At 34.4% G+C, this 13,673-nt stretch overlaps 1 protein-coding gene across 3 annotated transcripts in view; it reads right to left on the bottom strand.

Annotated features, from left to right (window-relative positions):
• Positions 1 to 13,673, bottom strand: part of WDR7 (WD repeat domain 7) — a 281,883-nt gene that overhangs the window by 142,204 nt on the left and 126,006 nt on the right. The gene's annotated exons all lie outside the window — the stretch shown is intronic.

The following is a 13,673-nucleotide window of genomic DNA, read 5'->3' as shown; positions in this document are numbered from 1 at the left end:
AAACAGATTCAGCTTGTGACATTTTTACTTAAATTTGTTGGTGATTACAGCTGATGAGAAACATTAATAAATCCAATAACATTTTTCTACACGGCCATTTTGAAATGTCAGCCATTGCTAATCAATAGACTTCTTTTCTGACTGGTCACAGTAGCTCACAAAATGGTCACAATGACTAATTTTGAGATCTCTTTACAAGTCATGCCCATAAAAAGCTTAATCCAAATAGATACTAGTGTTGTACATTCATGCTTCTTCTCTAAGGAAGGAGCCAATTATATTATTGGCAATAGCTACATTTGTTTTTAAAATGCAAAGACTAAAATGGGAGCCTCTTTTAAATTAACATCTCCAAATTAAACTGCACTTAACTGCACTATCTCTGTCATTTAAACATGTCAACTCATAAACCCGACAAAGGACAAGTTGTATATGCAAATTTGTGACAGATGTCTATCAGTCACAGCTCTGAGGCATCACCTTTGACTTATAAGATACTTAGTGATTTTTTTATAAGCTCTAAAAATTTGCTAAAATTAATATACAAATAAAAAGTATAATCCTATAAAAATTCTAATAAAGTAGTCTCAGGAAAATAGTATTTATTTATTCTAATTTGAAGTTAAATATTAGTATAAAAATTCCCATTGACAAATGGGCTAAACCATCTTCTCGGAAGTTTTATTTGAAAGGCTTCTTCCAAAAAAATTAAAATTACTACAAAGCATAAATCACGTAAAACAAAATAATCCTTTCTGTTCATATTATCTTCTTTTACTTATAATTTATGAGAAAGAGATTGAGAGCTGCAATAAAGAATTAATATATTCATATTTAGCATTTGAAGAGATTAAGTCTATTTCAGATTTCAAAAAAAGTATATACTTATGTGGTTGTTTTTATACAATAGTTATTGCTGGATATGGTGGGTGATTTCTCGAGGAGAAATTAAATACAAATTAAAAGCTTCTTTGATCTCTGTACGACTGTCTGGTGAGGGAATCACATCCCCAAATGCGTGCTGACAGGATCTACCCTAACCCTCTGAAATGAGGCCCAGCAGGAGCCCCCCTGTCCAGGGGCTGACTCCTGTGGCACCCTCATTGTCCCCAACAGTGGCTTAAGGGCTAGTTGGTTAGTAGTGGCAGATGGTTTCATTTGTTCCACATTTTCACCCTTCACCAAAATTTAGGTGAATCTTGGTCAAAGATGAGAGGAAAGTACTGTTACTGCACCTGTTGCTTTTACTTCAAAAAGAACCAACTCCAGTTGGAAGAGAATAAGGAAAAATCTGTTCAATTTGGCTTTAGCTGGTCAATAAAACATTATAAGTAGGCTATCTGACTACTTTGTATATGACTACACAAATTTTTCTATTAGTTGTCACATTTTCTTCTCTTCTTTAAAATTAATCTCATGAAGCTTTAAAAAATATATCTCATTGTTAAAGTATCCTTAAAAAGTATATAGTATATTTATAAACACATTAAGTTCCTTTACATATTTCCTGAATCATATGCAGTCAACTGCAAATATCTCAATATCAAAAAGAATCAAGGCATTAATACTGGAAGGGCTTAGAGTTTTATTCTTTTACCCCAAAACCAAGTTTTCTTAAAGTGATACTTTAAAATAATATAGTACATGAATAATCTTATACACACCTGATTTATTATAGCTTTTGCTAAAACACAGTAACATAAGACCTAAGTTTTAAATCAAACAAATCAGTCATTTATACATTCTTATAAATACTTCATCAATAAATACTTGTCATGAAAATCACAACATATGCAAAGTCTGAAATAGAAAGTTTTACATATTGTTGAGATATATACAACTTCCTGACACCCATGGGCCGGTGGTTATACCTGCTCTATCACATGACAATCATTTAGTCAGTAATGCTTGAGGTGACCCCTGAAAACCATGAGGATGATTACTGCTGTTGTTTGCTAATTAAAAAATTACATATTTCCAATACTACTGCAACTCAATGCATTTCCAGAATGACTTAAAACTCCTTTAAGTGTATGTAGGTTAGACTCAATACTACAAATGTAAAATTCATTATCTTAAACCTATGTTGTCCATACATGCAATGTATTTCTGATTTTAGCAAGGCATCTGAAGAATCTCTTAGAGCATTATGAACAAGATGGGGAAATTTGAGTTGGCTGACATTGAAAAAGGGTCGGTTTGTATTAGGTTGAGAAACTGAACCCACATGGTAAGGTCAGGGCTGGTGAGTAGGTGGAGCTCTGCAGTTGTCTCACCAAGGCCTGGTCCCCAGTGAAGTAGTTAGCATATCACACACAGAAGGCTTGCTCATCACTTCACGGAGGACGTAAAGCTGAAGGAATAACTAATCTACTGGATGGCGGAGAAAAAATTTCTAGTCCGAATGATTGGCTGAATCCAACAAGCCAGTAATCAAAAAGGATAAATATCAAGCCCTGTTCTAAATTGGGAAGACTTTAATTAACAGTATTTTACGTAAAAATGAGGAGTTTAGGTTATTTCGTATTTAGTAGCAGTCAAAAATGTAGGCTGCTTCCTAATAACAACCAATTTAATTTTAGAATCATGGACTCCAGATAAAGGGAAGTTATAGTCAGATAACACTTGCAGTGGTCTGCTAGTGGCAGTGTGGTCAGTTCCGGGTGTCAAGTTCTAAGGAACACCATTGACAAACAGGAGGGTGTACAGACAAATGAACAGGGAAGTTCCTGGAAATCAGGTCGTAAGAAAAAAGAGAGGACATGGGAGAAATTCTCTCTCTCACTCTCTCACACACACAAACACATACCCGAAGCAAAATATGGAAGGAATGATAGTGTAAACAGTGAGCCCCACAACTGCACGGATGTGTGTGGTGAGAGAATCCTAAAGGTGACCCCCAACGAGTCACACTCTTGTATCGTCCCCTCCCCTTGAGTGTGGGCAGAGATCTGGAACTTGCTTCTAACCAGTCAAATATAGCAAAGTGGGTAAAAGACTGATCCAGAATCTAGCTACTAGATTATGAATTAGATTGTGAACTAGATTATGAAAAATTATTATATAGTTTTTCAACTATATGAGAATATAGCAAAAATGGGGAGAGGTTATTACATGGCACATGAATTACACTAATATTCTCTACACCAAATTCATAATAAAGCACTTAAACGACAATGTAAATTATTATACTTCAATTGACATTTGTAAATGTAAGCATTCATTTTATTAAAATGTTGTGTTAAAAATAAGGTAACAATTAGCTTATTTTAACTGTAAACCTAGAGAACTTCCAATAATCAGAATGTTTTAAATATAATTAAACAAGAAACTAAGACATACTCTAAGGAAATTTAGAGGATGACATTCAGCTCTCGGTTGTTTTGTGTATCTATCAGTTGAGCTGCTCCTGCACCACCTTAGTTCAGGCCTCATCAGCTGGCGCCCGGACCACCGCAACATCCTCCTCCTACCTGGTTTCCCAGCCCTCGTTAACTGTGTACCCCCACTTGCATTGACCCCCCAATATGTTCAGCACTTAGAGCCAGTGTGTTTTGACTAATGGCAGTCAGATTATCAACTTACCAGGTTTAAAACTCTTTGATACTTCCTAATTGTCCTCTGAATACAGCAGCTCAGCCTGACACACAAAGCCTTTCATCATCTAGCCTGCGCCTTTAACATCATCTCTTGTCAGTCCTGGCCCCGCCCCATTCAATATTCAGTCACAGTGAACCACTTATACTTCACCCCAAATGCTATATCACTTCTTGCTCGCTCCCTCCCAAGCCTTGACTCCAGCTTGGAAAGCTTTTCTCTCCCCTGCCTTTTGCCCAGCTAATTCCTTAAAGTTCAAAGATGCTCAACTAGTGTGTCATGAGTCCCCCACATGGCCTCTCCCAGGCCTGTCTGGCTACACTGAAGACCGTGCTTCTGCAGGGCACACATCTGTGGCTCCACCACTGTACCACAAAGAGTGAATGCCACGTTCTGCACACTGTACAGTAAAACGTGCACCTTGACATCGAGCCAGGTCCTCTAAAAAATCATTTATTTACTGGAACGTGCAGAAATTTCCACTTGAAAATGTGTAATTGAGGCAGACATACACCTTAGCATCACAAGTACCAATGTGCAAAGTGCTGTGCCCAGAGATGGCTGGAAGGTAACACTGTGGCAGTGATTACTACAGCCTTTTTTTTCATTGCTGGTATTTTCTTTACAGACTGTTTCCTATTTTTCAGAAGTTCTCTTCCCTAATCCCTAAGCCAGTCGGTAAATTTATCATGAGAAAATAATGAGTGAGGCATTAGCAATGATACTTGTGCAGGTAATAATGGCAGTAACAAGTAATGTCAAAACAAATTCTAAAAAATCCAAATTTACCATGAGAAATAGCTTTCTATGAATAACGCATTCTATAGTGTATTGTATACAGTGAAAAACACAGAAGAGTAAAAATGTCATTTTATGATAAATCGTACACATCTTACAACAAAACATCAAAATTATTTTAGGTGATGGATGGTAACAAAATCAACACAAGTGAAACACTGTGATAAAATTCAGGTGGATGGGGAGGCTCGGGGCACCTTAACTGATTCTCACTTTTTCTTCTAGGTGCTCCCAAATCATATTTTAACATTCACTGCAGATTTTTGCAATATCTGAACAGTATAGTAACCAGCTTAGAGTGTCTCATATCCAGTTTACTCTCATTTTGAAAAAAAGTATTTTGTCCATCTGCAGATTTTTACGTTCATTCTTCATACTTTCTTTTTCAAAATTAACCAAAAGAGTGACTGTTACCACAGCAGCAAGTTTTCATAACCCTTCAATGCAGTTCACGAGATCGTGAGAAAAAACTAACTTAAAATACCTTACGTTTTCTTTACTCCTCTACTCGCGTCAACTAAGCGTTTTTAATGTCTCTCTCTCCCTGTCTTTCATCTTATAGACACCATCTCAACCCTGGCGGAGCTCTGCCCCCTTTGACTTTGGAACACAGCTAGGAAACAGAAGAAGGGAAGGCGGGTGGACAAATCACACACTCTGCTTGTTTCCAGTTTATTCTGGCTTGGACTTCGTGGCATTATTTTATGTCGCCCTTCACTACTACCTTCGGTTATGTGCCACCGTGTTCTACTTTAAAATTTTTTTTGTTTTATATTTAATTTTTAATTTGCGAAACTATACATTGTTTAAAGACTCAAAGAGTTCTACAAGTTACATAAAAAAGCAGCAATCCCATCCCCATTTTACGCTCTGCAAAAACCACTTAAGACTCTTTTTGAAAATTCTGTGTTGCTACTTTCTAATTTATCAGTTTTAGGTTTGTCGTTCTTTAGGCTTATAATTCCCCACTATGGTCATAAATACTGGGTTCTCCTTCACGTATACATGACTTATTTGCACATCTATCTCTCTCTCCTTCCCATTCTCTCCTCTGACACACACACACCCATATTTACTCACATACCACATTCACACACTGTCTTCTGCTTTCTTCCTCTGCCTCCCAATTTATTATATCATATTTCTTATTAAAACTACAATATCATAATCAACCTTTATATTTTTATAATAATGTGCATGCTATTCATAGCCCAACCATGTGGCTTACCAATCATGAGAACTTTTTCAGTATTACTTTTACCCCCTCCTTACAGTTAATAATTGTCTTTGTTGTTGTTGTTTACTTGGTTTTCTACAGGTTTCGATAAGTTACCTGCAAATTCTCACCAGCTGTGTAAATCTAGAATATGAGGAAGCAAGCTAGGGAGCAGACATCAAGCCCAGCCTGGTGAGTAAAACAGTTAGGCGCTGCTAAGTATCTGGAACATACATAGTTCAGTGCATTTGAAGAAGCCTTAGTAAAATTAACCCCATCAGTGTGAGACTCTTCCCATGAGGGGCTGCTAGACCTTCAAATACAAATGCTTGTTTCCCAGAATTCTCTTCTCCGTGTGACTCTCTGGATGGCTAGGTTCCTGAGGTTATGTTCCTAAGGAGTGGACTCACGAGACAGTGGGATAGGGTTTGCAAGCATAAAACTGGGAGCCAGGCTTTATAAACTCGGCTACCTGGATCACTGGGTCCCAAGCTTCCTCTTCGTTGCTACTCCATAATGTGGTGGAGCGCCTCCTCTACCACTTCCTGATAAAAGCACGGGACGTGCATTTTTTTTGTTTGTTTGTTTGAGATTAGCATTTCTGAAAATGTCTTTATTCTACTCTCACGTTTAATCGATATTTTGGTGCGGTATACTTTGTTCTACTTTTGAACATACCCCTTTTAAAAACTGAGCTAAAAAGTAAGCATCCTTTGCAAGTATGAGAGCTTCAATAAATACCTCTCCTTTTTCCTTCTTGGCAAGGCTACTGATGTGAAGATATTTTTTTTATCTGTTCTACTTTTGAACATACCCCTTTTAAAAACTGAGCTAAAAAGTAAGCATCCTTTGCAAGTATGAGAGCTTCAATAAATACTTCTCCTTTTTCCTTCTTGGCAAGGCTACTGATGATAGTATAGTGAAGATATTTTTTTTTATCCTTTAGGATTTATCATATTAAATATGCTTTTATAAATCTAGCAGTGATTCCCAACTAAATGGTTACATCAGAATCTTCAGAAACTCTTTCTATATCATTCTCTCCCTCCCATTCCTCACTGATCACCACTGGCCAGATCTGAATATGCAAATTACCTCTCCCTTGGCTATCATAAATATAAATAAATATCTTTTTTTTAAGGCTGTTATTATTTCTATTTCATCAAATGATTCATTCTTCTTGGTCAGATTCGACTCAGACAAAAAATGTAAAAAAATAATCAATATAAAAGTCTTTAAAAATATATAATAATTCATCTATATTTCGTAAGCTAGGTTTTAGAAATTTTTGAAAATTTGCATGGAACTTTGAATGTAGCTTATTTCTATAAAGTATAAATTTGTCTAAAATTTATTTCCATGGGAGTGATGATCAAATTACCTAGAATAAACATCATCAAGTCATCTAAAAGAACTGATTTATAAGTTAGTTGCAAACCATTTATTCTATTTATTAAAGCAAATCACTTAAGGATGATAGTAGTGATAAGGATGAGGGAAGGAAAGAAGAGTCACATAACATTTCTTGAACACTTATTATGTGCCAGTTCCTCTGCTAAGAAGGCATGCATCATCTAATTCTCCAATCTTACTATCCTCATATTTCAGGTCAGAAAATTGAGGCTTGGCATGGTCAGGTAACTTGCAAAAGGCCACACAACAAATAAGCGAGGAAGCTGACCTCTAAACACAATGGAACAGTATAGCCTGTGTTGCAACAATAAATATTTTTAAATATTTTAATTACATATTTACTATTGCAAACCAGCTTTTCATCTAGTTGATTTTAATCTGTTTTTTACATCACAGTAACATGAGTTTATTAAACCTTCATGAATAATACTTCTTCAGGTAAAAATGTCCCAACAAACGATAAACACAACCGGTCATCAGTCTTGCCCTTTACAGCATAAACTTCACCTTACACTCAGTGCCTATTAAGTGCTCAACACCTGGTAGGTGCTTAGAAATACCTACTAAATGAAAAGAAACACCATGGGAGTAGAATTAAGTACATCAAGCATGAAGCCAATACATTCCACCAACATTTTAAATCCCTTCTATATCTGTTTAACAACCCTTTCTTTAAAGTAACGTATTGCACAGAATGTAAAATCTGCTATGTTCCACAGGAACATGTCTGACCTGATAATAGACCCTCGTTCCTGAATGGTACTGCCAGTCCCTCAGCTCCAGCCAGGCCATCCTTCTCAGCCCTCCAGAATCTTTGTTTCAAAGTCTCTAAACTTACAATGTTAGCTCAAAAGCTTTTCCCATGTCTGTCCACCTCTGCCACAAATGCAGGCTTACCTCATATGTAACGTCTACCCTTAACTAATCTCCAGTGCTTGGAATTCTCTTATCTAAAGTCTATCGTATGTACATGTATGTCGTGCATGTATGTTGTGTATGTGTGTGTGTGCAGCTTTGTGTGAATATATAGCCCCACTTAGACCATCAGCTTTTTAACTAAATACTTGCTGTATTAAATCCTCCCTAGAATGTGCTGATAGGAAAATACAAGATGCATATTAAGGTTTTTGTTGAATTAAATGAAATATTCCTTACACTTCTTTTAGGTGGTACCAACGACATTGAAAAAAATATTATACAAGAAGGACAAAGAGGAAGTAGCTGGTTCAGTTTCCCTGAATCTCTTTAAGTAACCCATGTTTATTTAGGATATATAGTTATCAAAAGAATAAAGATGGCTAAGTATTCTCACTTGATTTTTATCCTACCTATAAGGGAAGACTCTTCTTTCGGTATGTCACATGAGGAGAAAAATACATTCAGGTTCATGATTATCTTCACTTCAAATAGTAAACATTAACTATCATTTGTGATCAAAAATTTTAAGTTAAGACTAATAGAAGCCTTTGTACTTGACAATTAACTTTAATCCAAGAAATCATTTGGAAAGTCAAAGATGCTAGTCAATTTAGTTATCTTTTTGGATATTAAAAGTGGCTATAAAGTATCAGGAAGAACTCTTCAAAACCCTACATCTGCTTTAAAATCTGTTTTCCCCTTTAACAAAGTTTGCACAGTAAAAGTAATCATTAACAGGTATGACAAAGTCTGTGAATTATGAGACACTGCTGTCATTACTTTTGTGAATTACAACTTTTGGTCATATGGGTTTGTTATCAATTATAAGGGCAATTCATGTAATATACAGATATACAATAGTGTACCACAATCTAATACCATTCATTCTTATTCATGAGGTATTATTACATAGCTCATAAAAAGCCAAACCTGAAGTTCACCCTGAAAGTTACCCATTCACATGAAAGGCTTTTTTTTTTTTAGCAGCCCTACATTCTTATCTAAATATCTGTTTTTTTTTTCTATTTACTCTATCAAAAAGAATATATAATATTAAATCTGAAAATCAAACCTTAAGCCTTTGTAATCTAATATCATATATGTGCTGGTATATTTACGTGCATAATTTCACATGAACATAGAATAATTCTATCTAGAAAATATGTAAAATTATCTTCCTATATTATCTATGTTTATTTTTAAAGAAAACAGGAAGTCTTTTCTTCACATTTTAAATATTTCCTTATACTTCATAACACACTAAACTACATTAAAATTAAAACAGATGATTCTATATCACACAAAGAGAAAATGATTTGTCAGAATGAACGTATTTATCTTCTTATAAAACTCTTTTTAAATCATACGGTTTTGAACAAATTACTTCCATGTAAAAGCACAAGATCTAGAGACACATGGCTTGGATTCAAATACTGACTCTGCCATTTCCTATCTGGGGCCTTTATGTGGAAAGTTACTTAGCCATTCTATGCCTCATTTTCCTCTCTTGTAAAATGGAAATGAGAATGAAGATTTATCACAATGAGTTGTTGTGAGGATTAGAGAGCCCAGAGCACAGCCTGACATATATTAGATATTCAATAAATACTAATGAGTTATTGTGATAGTTATTATTTTAAGTCTCAGATTTTTAAATGTGTTCTCTTAGATGAGTTTGCTAAGATAATGTCCATCACTATTTATTCGACCAATTTCTTGCAGAAGTATTACATGCAAACAGACTACACATCTATGCAAAAAAAATAAAAAGTGCTATTATTGGAAAATATCATTATGACAGATTTGGTGCCAATGTGACAGTTGATTAATTCATGTTACGGCACCTCTGATACTTCACAATATTTAATTCATTCAATTACACAAACACTTTCTCAGTCAAAATACACTGATATAAAGTAGACTTCCTATTTATAAAAGTCTAAAAATTTTTTAAAGAGAAACAACATTCAAATGGTATTTATTAGCCATCTTTTGTCCTTGTTTTTGCCTCTTTTTCTTTTGTGCTTTTTCTTAGGCAAGTCACTCCAGTTCAAGCCTTTAAACATAACCCTGAACACATTAAATTGGAGTGTACACTATGTATACCATCACACAACACGATTCCACACTCTCATTCCACAGTGAGTTTAAATGTCAAACCTCCTGGAAAAACTCAAGATTCCTCTCCTTCCTCTGAGCATCTCCCCCTCCCAGACCGGCCACCTTGCTTCTCCTGCAATGGGCCACCCAGCCACAGAGGCATCTCCTGGAGAACAGCAACTCTGGTATCTCTAGCTCTATGTACGCTTTGCAATCAGGCGGAACTCACTCCAAGTCCCAGATCTATCGCTTATTAAGTATGTGACCTTATAAAAGTGACCTCTCTGACCTTGTTTCCTCATCTGCAGCTGGAAAACTACTGGTGTCCACTTCAAAGAAATGTAGTAAGAGTCAAGAGTAAAGTGCGTGGACGTCGTAAGTTGTCAAAAGATGTTACTTTCAATTTTTCTTACCCTTCTCTATTTTTCCTTTTTTCTGTAACACTTCTCATCTTCTTTATTTTAACAAATTACATTTAAATTTTCCAAAAAATTAAACAAAGCCATCCGATTCATACATCATTGATGCTTTTGTTGTAGGCAGTTGAATCTGTCAGCTGTGCTGCTGATCTACTATCGCCCTCTCTCTTTTTGACAATGTCAGTGACTCTTGACCCTTTGTCACTATTATGTGGTCAGTTTGTGTCCTTGCAATATTGAACAAGAGGCAGGACACTGCAGTATGACCCTCAGAAGAATATAGTGACTTTCTTAAACAGAACCATGCAGGCTTGTGAATAAAAGCCTTCCAAAATTCTTTTTAACCTGCAACTAGGGGGAGGTTTTAAAATACAACATTTTAGGGATGTATATAGCTTCATCCTCACTCAAAATGCCATCCTTTACCATGATGAAAACTACATAAAGATAATTAACAAAGTCACCAAAAGGTCTACCTTAAAAAAATAGATATCTAAAATTTTTTCTGTGTATGTCGAGTTTAGTGAGATTTATTCTATTAATATAATTATGACCTATTAATATTATAATGAAAATAAGAACACATTATTTACAAATATTGATTATATATTATGTTTATATAAACATTTAAATTATAATACTAAAAATAAAAGTATACATATAAAAGCAAACACAGGTTTATAGCAATATTCTGTGACTTTGAAATTATAAGTCATCTAGAAACAATCTTAATGCTTTTATTTAACTTTAAAGAAAATACTATTACTATTGTTAAAATAAATTTTAAATATAGAGGATTGCAAAACCTGAAGCAGTTCCCTTAAAAAGAAAGTATATTCCCCTGCATACTGTACAATATAAAAAATAAATATTTTAATACTTTTACTACATTAAAAACTATTAATCTGCAAAAATAGCTAAAATAGCTTTGATATGTAATTTAAAACATGTGGTTAAAGAAAAGAATTTGATAAACCTCAAGATAGAATGCTAAGTAAAACCGAGTGTGTGTGTTGACCAAGGCACACTGTGGCATTACTTTGTGGAGCCGATCAATAGATATTAGCTTTAAAAAAAAAGAGATATAGAAAGAAGCTGCAGCGTATTTTTAGAATGACAGTGAGAAGGTTTAAATTGTCTCAATCAAGACTCAATTTTTTCTTCTCAGTTTTTCTAGCTGTTCTCTTCCAGTTAAGACTCTTCATTTCAAATAAATTTAATTAGTTCCAATTGATCATAGCTAACACCGTTTTATCCATGGTTCTTTTATAAGGCAAACACTAACAAAGACTGCTGGTCACAGATTCAAGTGCCATAAGACAACATTCATACCTCATTCAATTCTCACCCAAAAGAAAAATTTCAGAAAGATATTCTGCCTATGGCAAAAGCACTAAGTTATACTTCATATTTTAATTGCTATCTTAGTAGGTCGTTTAACTGAGTTAATTACAGAATTAAGTTCCAGATGACTACAAATATAAAATTAATACAACTATGCAAATTAGCCTAACTCTAGCCATCAAATAAGAATCTATTCAAAAAAAGGAAAATAGCTTTCATGATATGATTTCTATTTATTTTATGAGGAAATATTATTAGAGCAATTCTTTCCAAATAAGTTGAAAAAGAAAACAAAAAAAGATTTTTCAAAGTGAATGGCTAATGTGACCTGTTTTCCCTTTTGTATTTGTGCTCTACAATTCTGGCTGTCCCCAAATAAGATTATTGTGCTTGAAACAGGTTTTTCTCTATGCATCTACCATATTTTTCATAATGCAATTTATATAGGATTCTAGTCAATAAAAAGAAATATGGTTTTCTTCTAAACCCTCCCAAAAATCTATACCACATCTTAATCAAGTCACACAATCTAAAGGTAACCTGAACGGCCTACAGACTGCAGCATGCTAGTCGCTTTGACAACATGTGAAGGAAGCCTTTTTTTAGTTATTTAAATTCTTTGGATATTGACCATTCTTGCCTCTAGTATCCATGGCATGCAATGAATAAATCAACTGATAAAGCCATTCGTCACATATGTTTAACTGAACTTCTTACAGATTAAAAAATACTTTGTGCAGCATTAATTGACTCTCCAAAACTAGATTTTCATTTTTAAGCTTCTTGATTTTTTTTTTTAAACAATCAAATAAAAGCACACTCATGTGCTACAATGCTGTCTTATGACTTTGGTGGTGCATAATTCAAAATTTCAATGTGCTGATTTAATAATGCTTATTTGAGTGCTCGAAAATTTCTTTTATTCCAGAATGCAAGTTGAGTTAGTCTTTTTTCTATAAATTAATCACTACTTTTTATAGACAGAAGGCCTTTAAAATTTACAAGAAATTAAAATGTAACAAAACATTTATAACACCATAAAATAAAGCGATAAAAATAGACTAAAACAAAAACTAGTTTAAAAAATCTGCAAATAATTTACTTTAGTAGCTACTGAAATAAATTCCACAATTGTGACGTGCAAATGACGTTCAGAAAAGTTGAACGTTTCTGAAATAATGTATATTTAAGGCAGATGATTTTAATCAATGAACTGATACATTAAAAATAACTTAAAAATAACAAGTAATAGCCATCACCATCGTCTCATTTTTCCTGAAAACCAGATGCTCCCCAACTTAGTCAACTACTTATTGGCAGCAGTGGCACAAGCTATGGGTTTTGTGATACAGGCTTTGTAAATTTTCAAGGGAGATCATTAGGCTTCTTCCCAGTGAAGACACTTTAAAGGCATTCAGATGGTAATAGTAAAGAACCTGCAACACAAAGCTTTAACAGAAAAAAAAAGCTTCTGTTTTTTTCTCCCTTTAAGTTTTGTTGAAAATGGTACTGGTATTTTCTGGGCATGCTTCTTTTCAAATTATTGATTACTATTAAGTTAATATTTGTTGCTTCATAATAATTATAGATGTGTATCATCAGATTTTACATTTTAACCAACCTCATCAAAAAAAACCCACAAAAGTTTATCATCTTAACACCAAGAAAAACCTATACTAGGTTGTTTCTATCTACTGTGCACTGGAAGAAATTGAGCCGAATGCTTTTGTGGATCCAGTAATTGGAACTGCTTTAAGTCTATAAAAAGATAGGCTAGGCTGAACATAGGTGCTGTACAGCTTTCCTAAATTTTACTTTATGTCTAGTTATGTGACAAATAACATAGATAAGAATGTTCAATACTCGAG

This window comes from Pteropus alecto, unplaced genomic scaffold (assembly GCF_000325575.1).
Source record: "Pteropus alecto unplaced genomic scaffold, ASM32557v1 scaffold14, whole genome shotgun sequence".
Classification (NCBI taxonomy): Eukaryota; Metazoa; Chordata; class Mammalia; order Chiroptera; family Pteropodidae; genus Pteropus; species Pteropus alecto.
Note: the sequence above shows the minus strand (reverse complement) of the source record. Positions and strands in the feature narration are given on the sequence as shown.